Below are 13,141 nucleotides of genomic sequence, written 5' to 3' on the forward strand. Positions count from 1 at the left end.
TGAAGATAGTGGCATTATTCTCAAAAGCTCAGAAACAGTTGCAAAACCCACTTGATCGATAGCCCAAGAGAATCAATTCAACATAAAAAATTAATAAATAAATAAGTAAAATAAGATAAAAAACTGGCTTTTACTGGCATTACTACCAATTTTCCATCCCTGCTATTGGTGCAATCCTCTGAAATACTTTTCAGTTTTAAAAATGGAATTTTCAAATGAGATATAATAATTCAAATAATATAAATAATTTATTCAAATCAACCAAGTACATAATTATAATTTACTTTTTATTTATTTTCACTTTACACTTGTTTCTTTGCATTTTGTCAAATAATTACTACATTGCACTTGTGCTTTTTTCTTCTTAACTTAGGACCCTTCTGCTTGATTAAATCACCTGGGAAGAAGAAATATACCATTAAGGAATTTAATACAAAACCAAATGCAATTGCAACAGCATAAATTTAAAATTTCATTAATTCTCAAGTAACAGAATAACATTGTCAAAGGTGTTCAGTGGTGCGTAAGCTCAGTAGTGGTTTCCCACTGATACAGTTCCCTCAAAAAATAAATACATATGTGGAAAGGTGGCAGAAATTGTCACCATTCCATGAATGCACATGGTTCCACATTCTCTACTGGCTACAGTGGAGATGATGTGATCAGTACCATGTTTCAGCTGCCTCACCCCCTCCATTCCCAGTTACCCATAGAGTAACTAATTTGAAAAAGTAACTATACTAACTTATCTACTAAGCCAGCCCTGGTTTATTTCAGTCCATAGAGCAATGACATGTTATGCCAAAGAACTTGGTTTTTGTCCTGGTCAAGCCTGAATTTTCTTTGCAAAAATGTATACGCAGTACATCTCCTATGTGAACCATGACAATCCAGTTAGTTGGGTGTCTGTACTGCCATGAGACAATTGAAGTCTGCATTATGTCAGTTCAAAACAAGAAGAGAACTTCTTATGTACGTTTTTGCAAGTTTTCATTTTCAGTGTCATTACGAGTATTATTAAAGTGGTTAACAGAAAACAAAATTAAAATTCAAAGAAGCAATGAAACAAGAAATGGAGATACAATAACATGCTGTACTGTAGCCTGCATGTTGAAATGCAATCATGAAAATATGAATTCCATATTTGTTTTTATTTGCAAAATGCCACATATCATCATCATCAGTATTCCACCACGTTTTCCACATTTTTAGAGAAGTTTGCAGATTTCATCCATATATTTAATAGAAACATAATCCATAGTTAATGGAAACATGGTCTCCACTTAACGTTTCATGAAATTTAGTGTATAGCTGTGGTAAATTATGGTATCACAGCACTGGTGGGGCCCAACTTCCACATTGCGCTGTGCCTTCATGTCATGGTGCATGAGGGGCTTTACCTTACTTCCGTTCCGTGTGTGCCAAATCATATGGTAAACCCAGTACTGCATTCAGTGTTTAAACCATTCATCTTTTAGATCTAAGAGACAATACTAACATGAGAAATGACCAATATTATGATTAAATAATAAATGGTGCAGTGGGATGCACAAGTATTGGGTCAGCAAATTGTCCATAACAATTTTCATTCATATTTCTCTTGCTTCTTTCGTGTTTTTAGGGACTGACCTTTTATGTATACAAGTGCTGGTGTAGAAATTTTCAGCAGCTTGTTTGACATTTTGTTTCATTTTTTTAAGCTCTCATTTCGTAAAACAAGGGCAATAAACATGACGATGGACAATTTACTTTGCAATTCTTATGCATCTCATTGTACAACAAACCACATCCATGCTGACAAGAAGACTCAAACTCTGAATGTTTGGTGATTAAAGAATGGGTCTAGCACTAAAACCACATTGCCACTGACCCAACCATTTTAAGCACTGAATTGATGTGAATATTTCAGGAGAATTAAAAATATTTTAACTACAAACTTGGAGCTTTTTAATTATTATGTGAAAGTTTGTGCAGTGTTCCATTCACACATGATACAACATACCTTTTGCCAAACTCCAATGTGTTGCATGCTTGAAATGGATACTGATATAGCATTCAGGAAGCCAAGCATTCTATCAATTCTTGCTCAATTGAAAGCATAATTTCCATGCATTCTATTAGGGACGATCCTGTAATAACAATAATAAATGTAAGAATCTCATTCAAAATATCAAATATATGAACAAACAAAAAAAACAAAAAAAAAAAAACAACTTGCATTCAGTACACGGAAGGGTTATTTCAAAGAATGTCAATTTGCCTACTTTTAAGGAAAGCCCACTCTGACCTTAAATAGTTACAGAAGTTTGTATGATAAATTGGCAGCATTTTTAAAAAAGTAGGCCCTGTGTGTTGGTATCAATTCAAGTAATTGTTCAATTCCATGACCCACTCTTTCCACATACAGCCATTCACATGGAAAGTAAAGGTAAGGGGATTGAATAATAGTTGTCAGAACACAAGATTGAAAACTTTCAATAACCTATACCATGATTTATTTTATTTATCTTTCAAGCTAACTTCCAACCATTGAGTGAGTAACATTTCAAATTTCTTATAAAAAACTTATTGGATCCATTTCTAATGGGATGAGGGGTGGGTATTTTGTTGCTTCAGGTTCTAGTTGAAAACATCAAAAGCAACTTACTTGTGGATCTTGTCCGAAAGAGGTTCCAATGCAGTTTCTAGGACCTCCCACAGAAATTTCACAGCTCACTACCCATTGGCACAATTATTGGCATATCTTTTACTTTCCAGACTTAAAATCAGAATTTCTCATAAAAACCTGTAATTAAATTAATTTTGAGCATGAAAACCATAAATTATTAACAATTTTGTACAGTTTTAAACTTAATGATAACAATTAAACCATAAATTACCTAAATATAGTGTATTAAACTTATATTGTGTCACTATTTTGATTACTGGAACTTTAAATCCAAATTTTGTCCAAAATTGTAAAAAAAATTGTAGAAAAAGAATTTTAAATCAGTCATAAGATACCTAATTACAGTTAAATATGCATGAATGCTAATTGTTGCAGTCATAAACAGCTTAAACTTGAAGGGAAATACAAAATAACACCAAGAACTAACATTTTTCATGTCAGTACCACTCAGTTTTTATGTAAAATTGTCATTCTTGGAAAATGCCGCAAAACCGAAGGAATTTTGAATTATTACAAAAATTTTGCTTTTACTTCACATTATTTGCTTAGAACTAGCAGAAGGATTTTAAGTGGATGCTCAATATGTTATGGAACATCCAAATAGTTAATATTAGTGAAAATCAGTGTTGCCATCTAATTTTTTTTAGAAAATTCCTCAGTGTTCCGCAGATAAAAATTTCTAAGTTTCAATTTTGTTTTCACATACAAAGTTACATATAACACCTCCAACTTGTGTAAATGTACACTATTATAATTACTCATAAATTTGTATTTTTAACCATTCACTTGAGTTTTTGTCAAAGCTATGTAATTCTACTTGCCTAAATACAAAATTATGAATAAAATGAACAATATTGGGAGACCAGTTCTTCATTTATAAATCTCCCATGGGATTAAATACTTCTCAACAGATAACCTTAGCTAGATCAAAATATCTTTACTCCGATGAGGTCTAGAACCGAATATTGAATTTTTTTTTCAGTGTACAGGATAGGTGAAGGAAGGGGACAATTGAAGCACACCGTGTCATTTTTTCCCGTAAAGCTTTTAAACCCTTCCCTGGAATTATTTATGTGTGGAGGTTCAGGATTAAGTATCATTCAGTCAGTACTGATGAAATCCACACAATTTCAGCCAGTACTTTTAGGCTGTTATGCCAGATGAATAGTTAGGTAAGTAGTTAGTAATTAATTTTACTTCATTAGCAGGATTAAACACCTTGCATAATACGTTGTAATAATCTGAGATTCATCTTCAGGACTTCTAACCCCACTGTTTCAACTTTATGTGGCGGCTGCTAATAAGGGATGATCCCCATCCCGAAATAAAATTCTGACTCTGGCCTGCAATGATTCGAACTTTTAAAACCTGAGTAGTTGAAGAATGAGATAAGGACAGTTGCTATTTAATATTCACAATTTATTTGCACGTATTTAGAATTTATTTGCACGTACTTAGAACTCATTTGCATAATTTAGAATAAATTTGCATATCATTAGAATAATTTACATTGATGTATTTGCATGTTTATAACTTTTATGAATATATATTATTAACTTATGAAAAAATATGTATATAGAAGGTAATTAGATGTACTAAACGCAATGCATATGATTTTATATTCATTACTGCAAAGTATGTAATGTATAAATCGATAATATTAATGTTTATAATATTGAAAATAAGAGTTTATGGTTTATGAAACGCTATGAAGGGTGTTAATGGTACGAAAGAAGACGGTCCCGGTACTCGAACCCGCAATATGTAATGGTAATAAATGGTTAGTGTACTATGTATGTAATAATGTATGTTATTATGGTATGAAAGACGGTGGTCTGAAACAGGAGATGGTCAACTCCGCGCTGAGGGTAGACGAGAAAGGAATTTGTGGCATATGCAATCTAGGTCAAACGACGCCAGAACAAAGAAGGAACGCGAGAACCTGATTTATCAATCAGATCGGTTTTTTAAGGTCAACTAGAACGCAAGAACATGGGAAAGGTATGCAACACCGTAGGGCAGGGGAGGGATTGAACCAGACAACAAAGGATATCTGGGAATGCGCAGAAAGGGTCAATTTTTTTAAACTGTGCGTCGCATGCATACTAGAACATGTTTCCGTCAAAGTAGGCCAAGGTTTTCTAGAACACTAGAACAAAGGATGATGGGAAGGAGTTCAAGCTGAACTAGACTGCAAGAACAAAGAAAGCGTCGGTTTTATTTCAACCAATCAGAAAACGCGTCGGTTTTATTTCAACCAATCAGAGAAAGCGTCAGTTTTGTTTATGAAGTATAAAAAACGCGTTAAAGCGAGAAGATGTTAGTTTGAGAAGAATTTCTGAAGTATTGTGTCAGATAAGATATCAACTTGTGATCATTGTCTGAGATTTGAAGACAAAGAACTCAAAAGAAGCTATAATTAAGGTAAGTGAATTGTTACATATAAACAAATAAACAATCCTAACCAGAGACAGAGAGCTATCACTGTTCTGACTAACGATGACAATTTGTGCTTGCCACGCGCTATTGTATTTGCCCAAGCCAAAGTTGACAAGAACACAAAAAAATCCAATCGTTTCGAAGATCTGATGATAAGTTGAAAGAAGCGGCTATGCGGTTATGCGGCCATGAAGCACGCGTCGATCCATCCAATGGATGCACTCTAGAGGACATTGTTAAATTTCAAAACCAATTGGGACCAGAGTACCAAATTGTAGTGTTTTCAATGAAAGAGGGAGAAAGGGAGTATGAAGTTATTCGAAGCACTCCGTTCGCCCCCAAACAGATTAATTTACTCTATCATGATCAACATTTTGATATAGTTAATTGTGTACTCAGACTTTTTGTAAAAAATTACTACTGTCCAAAATGCCAAGTATGGTTCAATTTCAAATATCAACATACTGAATGCACTAGATATTGTTCATTGTGTGAATACAGTCATGGCAATGAAAATACTAACACTATCCCCAGAAAATGCACTGCATGTAACAGAAAATTTTTGTCTCCAAAATGCTATGAAAATCATTTGCGCATCGAAGGGCGGAAATCAAGTGTTTGCCAAACCATTCACCAATGTAACGTATGTTACAAAGTAGTGAACAAAAGAAAGCACAAAACACCACACAAATGCGATGAATTTTTTTGTAAAAGCTGTAATACTTTTGTTGAGCCAGCACACAAATGCTATATTCAGCCTCTTAAACCCGAACCAAGTACAAAGTTTCTTTATATATTCTATGATTTCGAGTGTATGCTGGTAGAGGGCGAGAATGACCAGAAACACGAAGTCAATCGGGCTGTTGCTAAGCAAGCTTGTCATGTCTGTAAAGACAAGGATGCAGATTTCTGCGAGACGTGTGGTCCCCGTGTCCATATTTTCCCCAACATTCAAGAATTTATGCACTATATACAAACACCGAGGGAAGGGTTTGATAAAATTGTGTGTATTGCACATAATGCAGGGGGCTATGATTCTCATTTTGTTTTAAATTACCTGATTAGTAAAGAGAAGATTACCCCATCCGTAATTATGCAGGGCAGAAAAATAATAGGGATGTCACTTACAAAGAAAATAGTGTTCAGGGACTCGTTGAATTTCATGCTTATGAAATTGAAGGACTTGCCTGCAAGTCTGGGACTAGAGGAAGGTCTGCAGAAAGGCGATTTTCCGTATTTGTTTTCCACCCCTGCAAATCTGAATTATGTAGGTCTATTCCCAGATATTCAGTATTATGATATAGATTCCAAGTCCCACAAAAAAAGAGAAGAGATGCTAAAATGGCATGAGGAAACTGCCCAAGCAGGGAAAATTTTTGATTTTCACAAAGAGTTGCGCGAATACTGTATTAAAGATGTGGAAATTCTTGGTGCTGCATGTATTAAATTCTCTAATCTGATCGAAGATCTGACTGGAATACAGTGCTTTGTTCGTTGCTCGACTCTTGCATCCCTGGCGTCTATGATATTTAGAAGTAAATATCTGAAAGAAAACACCCTTATTAAAGTTCCTCCATTTGGATTTCGTGAACAAGACCAACAGTCTCTAATTGCATTAAAGTGGTTAAAGTGGGTAGAAAATACTGAAAAAATCACTCTAAGACACGCAGGCAATCTTGGGGAGGCTAAAATAGGACGTTATAAGTTGGACGGGCTCCATGAAGAAAGCAAAACAGTATATAGATTCCATGGTTGTTATTTCCACGCTTGTCGGATTTGCCTTCCTGAAAACAGAGATAACCCTCTTAACGAGACTGGCGAGACCCTTGACCATAGGTACGAACGTACTGTTACCCGTAAAGAAATATTAGAGCAAATGGGGTACAAGGTTGTAGAAAAATGCGAATGTGAATTTAATGAGGAAATTAAAAAAAGATCCAGAATTACGCAAATTCATAGCTGAGAATTGTTATTCCCTGAATAACCCACTTATCCCAAAACAAACTTTTAATGGGGGACGCACAGAACTTTTCAGGGCTGTTTATGAAAAACAAGAGAATGAAAATACGAGCATGAAACTGCTAGATGTAGTTTCCCTTTACCCTGCAATGATGAAGCAAAGAAAAATGCCTACAGGGAAACCAGTGATTTACACGTCAGAGTTTCCTACCTTGGATAATGTGTTTGGGGTTGTAAAATGTGATATTCTCCCCCCTAAAAAATTATATTTACCAGTACTGGTCATGTAGTGCAATAACAAATTAATGTTTGCTTTATGCAGAATTTGTGCACAAAGCGAGAATCAAGAACAATGTACACACACAGATAAAGAAAGATACTTACATGGCACCTGGGTATCGGAAGAACTGAAACTGGCTGTAAAAAAGGGTACAAAATACTAAAAATATATGAAATTCGGAATTTTCCTTCGGCTGACCAGAATGATAATGTGTTCAAACACTATGTAGACACATTTCTTACACTAAAACAACAGTCCTCAGGATATCCTTCTGGCTGCAGTTCAGAACATGACAAAGACAAGTATATTCAAGATTATTTCGATCGTGAGGGAATTCAACTTGTAAAAGATGAAATTGCACCTAACACCGGGCTTCTTTTATTTCTAAAATTCTGCTGAATCCACTTTTTGGTAAATTTGCCCAAAATACTTTAAAAACTAAGTCTATTTTTGTAAATACAGAACAGAAATTCCATGATATAGTGTTTAATCTACAGTATGAAATCAGTAATGTTGTCCCTATTTCCGAATCTTGTTTATTAGTGAATTATATTGATCTGGAATGCAAAAATGAACCGTTAGTACTCTCAAATGTACTTGTCTCTGCGTTTATTACTGCTTATGGAAGAATGCATTTATATTCTTTTATGGACAAAGTCAAGGAAAGTATTCACTACGTGGATACGGACTCTGTGTTCTATGTAGAAAATGAACATGAAAATCTTATTCCTACAGGATTATTTCTTGGTGAAATGACGGATGAGATTAAAGAGCCCTACCAAATTACATGCTTTTTTGGAGGTGGTCCCAAAAACTATGCATATAAGATGGTGAACAAATATGATCCTCAGGATGAGAAACATGTTATTAAAGTATTACCATGAATTACAGATCTCGACTCCAGATTAATTTTGATTATTTTAAGCAACTGGTCAAAGGGGAAATTGAAAAGCGAGTTGTTGAGAACCCACGTAAAATTAAACGAAAAGCCAATTTTGAAATTGTTTCTGCATCTGAGCAGAAAATACACCAAACAGTCCACACAAAACGTAGGAAAATGGGAAATTATAATACCGTACCGTATGGTATCTAAATAAGAAACGAGTGTTTTGTTTCATTTTTATTTTTATTATTTTTTTAAAGATTTAATGCCCTCCGTAGAGCCTCAATTTGTCGAGCGAGCCAGGGACACTCCTCGTTTCTCCTTCTTCTTCTACAATACCCGCACCTTCCCTCTCTTCGCCTCCGGCGCGGTGGTGGGGGCACAGGTAGCAGGCGGTGTTCGGCCCTCAGATGGTAAATGAGGGCCTTTTTACCTCTGAAGCCCACCTCCCAACAAATGTTACATTCCCTCTTGATTTCATTCTGAAAAGAAAAGATAAAATTAATTTGTGGTTTATAGTTAGGTTTAAAACTTATGATAATATATAAATGTGCCATTGTGTGTCTGCGCTTCAAGCAGAGAACGTGTGTTGTTCAATATGGAACTGCGTTTTACACACCCTTTTGCAATGATGGTTTGTGGGCCGTCACAAAGTGGAAAAACCACCTTTTTGGATAAGCTTCTATTTTATAAACATAAAATGTTTACACAAGTTCCAAAGACAGTAATATGGGTGTATGATGCGGTCCCTCCCAGATTAAAATTAAGCCAAATTACAAATATTCAATTTATTGAAGGAATCTTTGATGTAGCAAATATGGATATTGAAACTCCTGGATTAATTGTCATTGATGATCTAATGAATGAAAGCAGCAAAGATTCAGCTGTTGCAGATATATTTACGAAATATTCTCATCACAAAAATATAAGTGTTATTTTTATAGTACAAAACTTATTTCACAAAGGTGCTAAAATGAGAGACATAAGCCTCAACTCACACTATCTTGTGATATTCAAAAATCCACGTGACAAACACCAAATATACCATTTAGCACGACAATTCAAACATGACAATAATAAAAGTGTTTTGGAAACTTTTCAAGATGCAACTGAAACACCACACAGTTATTTAATGTTCGATTTAACACAAAATACACCTGAAATTTTACGTATCAGGGCGCATATTTTCCCCGATGAACAATTGACTATTTATGCCACTGGAAAGCATGTAAACAAAAAATTTCTTGTGCGAACGTCAGAATGACATCACAACTAAAAGAACATGCTCCGGCACTTAAATTATTGCGTAAATTAAAACCTATTCAACAGAAACGCCTTTTGCAACGAGCAACACCAGGACTAATTCGTGTACTAGGACAATGTGCGGCCAATACAGCGCGCGGTAATATTCCGCTTTCAGGGGTACAAAAAAACCAAGCTTCAAAAGTATAAGGCCAGTTTGCGTAAACTAGCGGCGAAGGGCACTTCGCTCAAAAAGAAAAAGAAAATATTAATTCAAAAAGGAGCCGGCTTTTTACCATTTTCAATCGGTCCGATTATATCAACGTTAGGTAGTGCATTGTTTTCACAATGAGCGTGAGAAAAATGATTCTCGTTCCCGAGGACTTTGCCACTAATATGCATGCCTCCGTTGAGAAAGCTCAGAGACACGAATCAAGATTAGATTCTAATATTCGTACAATTACGAAGATATAGGAGAAAGTGAAAAATGGAAACTTTACCAACAGGCACTTCGACCGTTAATTTTACTAATCCTATTCCCACACACCTATCAGTCATCGAAGAAGAAAATAACCTGCCACAAATAAGTGAACCAATCCAACAAGACGACCCCCTCCTAGTGTTACTCTTAGGGAAGAAATTCTTGCTTCAGTACCGAAAACTGTTCAGAAAAAAACAACTTTTACTTAAGAGACTATTCTCTTCTCAATATATAAATTTGGACGCATATGGAACAGTGTACATAAATGGAAAAAGAATTCAGGGTTCAAATATTATCGATCTGATTAATGATTCTGTTCGCCCCCGTAAGTAAAGTCGAGATCCTGTCGGGAGGAGATCAGTTCCAATCTATCCTTCATTCTCTAAACATACCCAAAGAATATATAGTTACACGCACGCCTCCACCCCCTTCAAGAAATAGGAAAGCTGAGTTTATATGGGAAGATATATAAAGTATGGATCTTAAAACATTGTATTATACACATGAACTACCGACTTCATTTTCCAATACTGAAAAATTATCCAAACATTCTACACAATGACGAAAGATTATTTCTCAGTGGCTATCAAAACAAGATGCATATACTTTACATGTTCCAGTTAGAAAAAAATTCCCACGTAAACGCTACGAAACCACTTTTCCCCTGGAACTTATGCAAATGGATTTGGCAGATATGCAGAATATTGCCAAGTACAATGACGGTATGCGTTATATACTTTGTACAATTGACGTGTTTTGAAGGCAAGCGTTCTGTATACCAGTGAAAAGCAAGTCGGGTGAAATCATAGCAAAAGCAATCACTAAAATTATAAACATGTTAGAATATCCTCCTGTTTACTGCCAGACAGATCACGGAAAAGAGTTTTATAACGCTCAAGTGAAAAAAAGTGTTTGACAAGTACAATATTAGTCATTATAGTGTTTATTAACAACTAAAGGCAGCAATAGTGGAACGATTTATTCATACTTTAAATTCAAAATTGTATAAACACTTCTCAGCCAATAATACGTATCGATATATAGATATTCTCCCCCTTGTAGTAAAATCATATAATCACTCGTATCACCGTTCTATAAAAATGGCTCCTATTGAGGTGAGCGAAAATAATGCTCTGCAGGTCTGGTCTCAGTCTAGAAACAATACAAGTCTAAAAACCAATAATATCACATTTAAATTTAATATTGGTCACTACGTAAGAATAAGTAAAGCCAAAATAAAATTCGAGAAAGGATATCTACCTAGTTGGACAGAGTAAATTTTTATAATTAGTGATCGTATGAGTACTGATCCCCCTACATATCGTATAAAAGACTGGAGTAACGATCCTGTCAAGGACATTTTCTATGTACCAGAATTACAAGAAATTATACTTGATCCAGACAAACCATTTACTATCGAGAAAATTCTAAAACGAAAGGGAGACTTTGTTCTAGTAAAATGGAAAAACTACCCCTTCGCATGTGCAAGTTATGTACATAAATCAGATATTACGCGTGTTTAGGTTAGTTGCCATTATGCCGCTGGACGAATTCTATGTTGCATTACCTTCCAAAGTAAACTTGAACTTGTTTCCTGATAATAAAATAGCACATTACCGTACTAAGCTGAGTGAACCAATAGAATTAAATGAACAGTGGGTGGTGGCGACCACAGAGTTTTATTTAACTTGGAGTTTTTATAATATTGTTTCCGATACAAATAGCATTTCATATGAATTTAAACCGAAAAAGAAGGACCAAATTTTTTATAGTGAAAGTATAGTTCCTAAAGGTTTCTACTCCAATATTCCATCACTATTAAACAATATTCCCCCTTTGCCTCCTAGTGCAAATGTACTAAAATTTATAAAAAAACTGTATTTCATGGTGCATCAGTGAAACGGTGGTTCAAAACCCAAACTCATCAATGTGTGGGATTTATTGTATTATGTTTTTACATTATATGTGCCGTGAGTTACCCCTAACCTATTTTCTGTCATTGTTTGGAACAAACTTAAAAAGAAATGACAGAGTATGGACAAAATTTTCAAGTGCCTTTCCTTAATTTACAGTGTGCCTGCAGTGAATACTACATCGAAGACAGGTGTCTTATTTTCACTATTGCACAAGCAATAGTTGAAAATTATCCCAACCCTACATGTTCTGAATGTGAACTTGGTCAACGAAAAAAAGAACTCCACAAATGTTTAAATCTCGAATGCATAGAAAAAAATAAAATGAAAAAGTTGATCAAAACTTAGAAGGGTATTATCTGCTGCTACTTCCAGCAGGCTCATAAAAGAATATTTATACGTGACAGAAAGGCGTTCGATGCAAAAATGGTCAGTGTAGATATCAAACTAGTTATGAAACTGTATACTAAATTTCTGCATAGTAAATATTTCTACAATAATCACCATATTATATATACATGCAATGATTTGTGGGCTCCAAACAAATAAAAAACAGAACAAAAAGGTGTAATGTATATAAATGAATTTATCACCTGTAATAATAATAAAGTGTACTTTTCGGGGGCGCCAGTACAAACATTACGCAGAAGGGAATTGTACGGTAATCCCGTACGTCACTGTTTGTTTAAACATAATGAAAAGCCAACAAAAAGTTTCACTTTTGTGGGCAGGATACCCGATTGTATTTGTGCTTTAGATTCGCACCGTGTTCACATACATGATCGTTCTTTGGAGAACGTGTTCTGGGAAGCTATTTGTTCCATAAAGTAACAACTTAAAAGCTTTGTAGTTTGAGTAGTTATAATGTATAAATATAACAGCATAGTGTTAAAGCTGTTTACTATCTATGTACAATTTTGCTTGAAAAAAATGAAAAGCGTTGTGTGAACGCTATGTATTATGTATATGTATAATCTGACTTACCAAAAATCTAAGGCGTTGTGTAAACGCTATGAGTAACCTTTTGTAAAATTACTTTGAATTTGTATTCATTTTGTAATAGATTAGTTTTAGAACAATAAACTTGTATGTAGTAGACTTGTGCGTTTTATATCTTTTTTAAGAAATAAAAATAAAAGGTTTATAGATATATATAGAGTGTAAAAGCTAATATTGTTGGTGCAATCGGTCCTAGGTTCGAGCCTTGTTAGGGATTTTGCACAAATCTCAAATACATTAATCGCGACTGTTACTACAATTCATTTTTATCCAGTCT

At 34.7% G+C, this 13,141-nt stretch overlaps 1 long non-coding RNA gene across 1 annotated transcript; it reads right to left on the reverse strand.

Annotated features, from left to right (window-relative positions):
* Positions 1 to 229: 229 nt before the first annotated feature.
* LOC145992645 (uncharacterized) lies at positions 230 to 2,774 on the reverse strand. The gene is made up of 3 exons (XR_014442185.1): positions 2,648 to 2,774; positions 2,003 to 2,129; positions 230 to 397 (listed from the first exon to the last, which is right to left on the reverse strand). It is a non-coding gene; the product is annotated as an uncharacterized LOC145992645 (long non-coding RNA).
* Positions 2,775 to 13,141: the final 10,367 nt, after the last annotated feature.

This window comes from Lepisma saccharinum, chromosome 9 (assembly GCF_977018435.1).
Source record: "Lepisma saccharinum chromosome 9, izLepSacc3.1, whole genome shotgun sequence".
NCBI lineage: Eukaryota > Metazoa > Arthropoda > Insecta > Zygentoma > Lepismatidae > Lepisma > Lepisma saccharinum.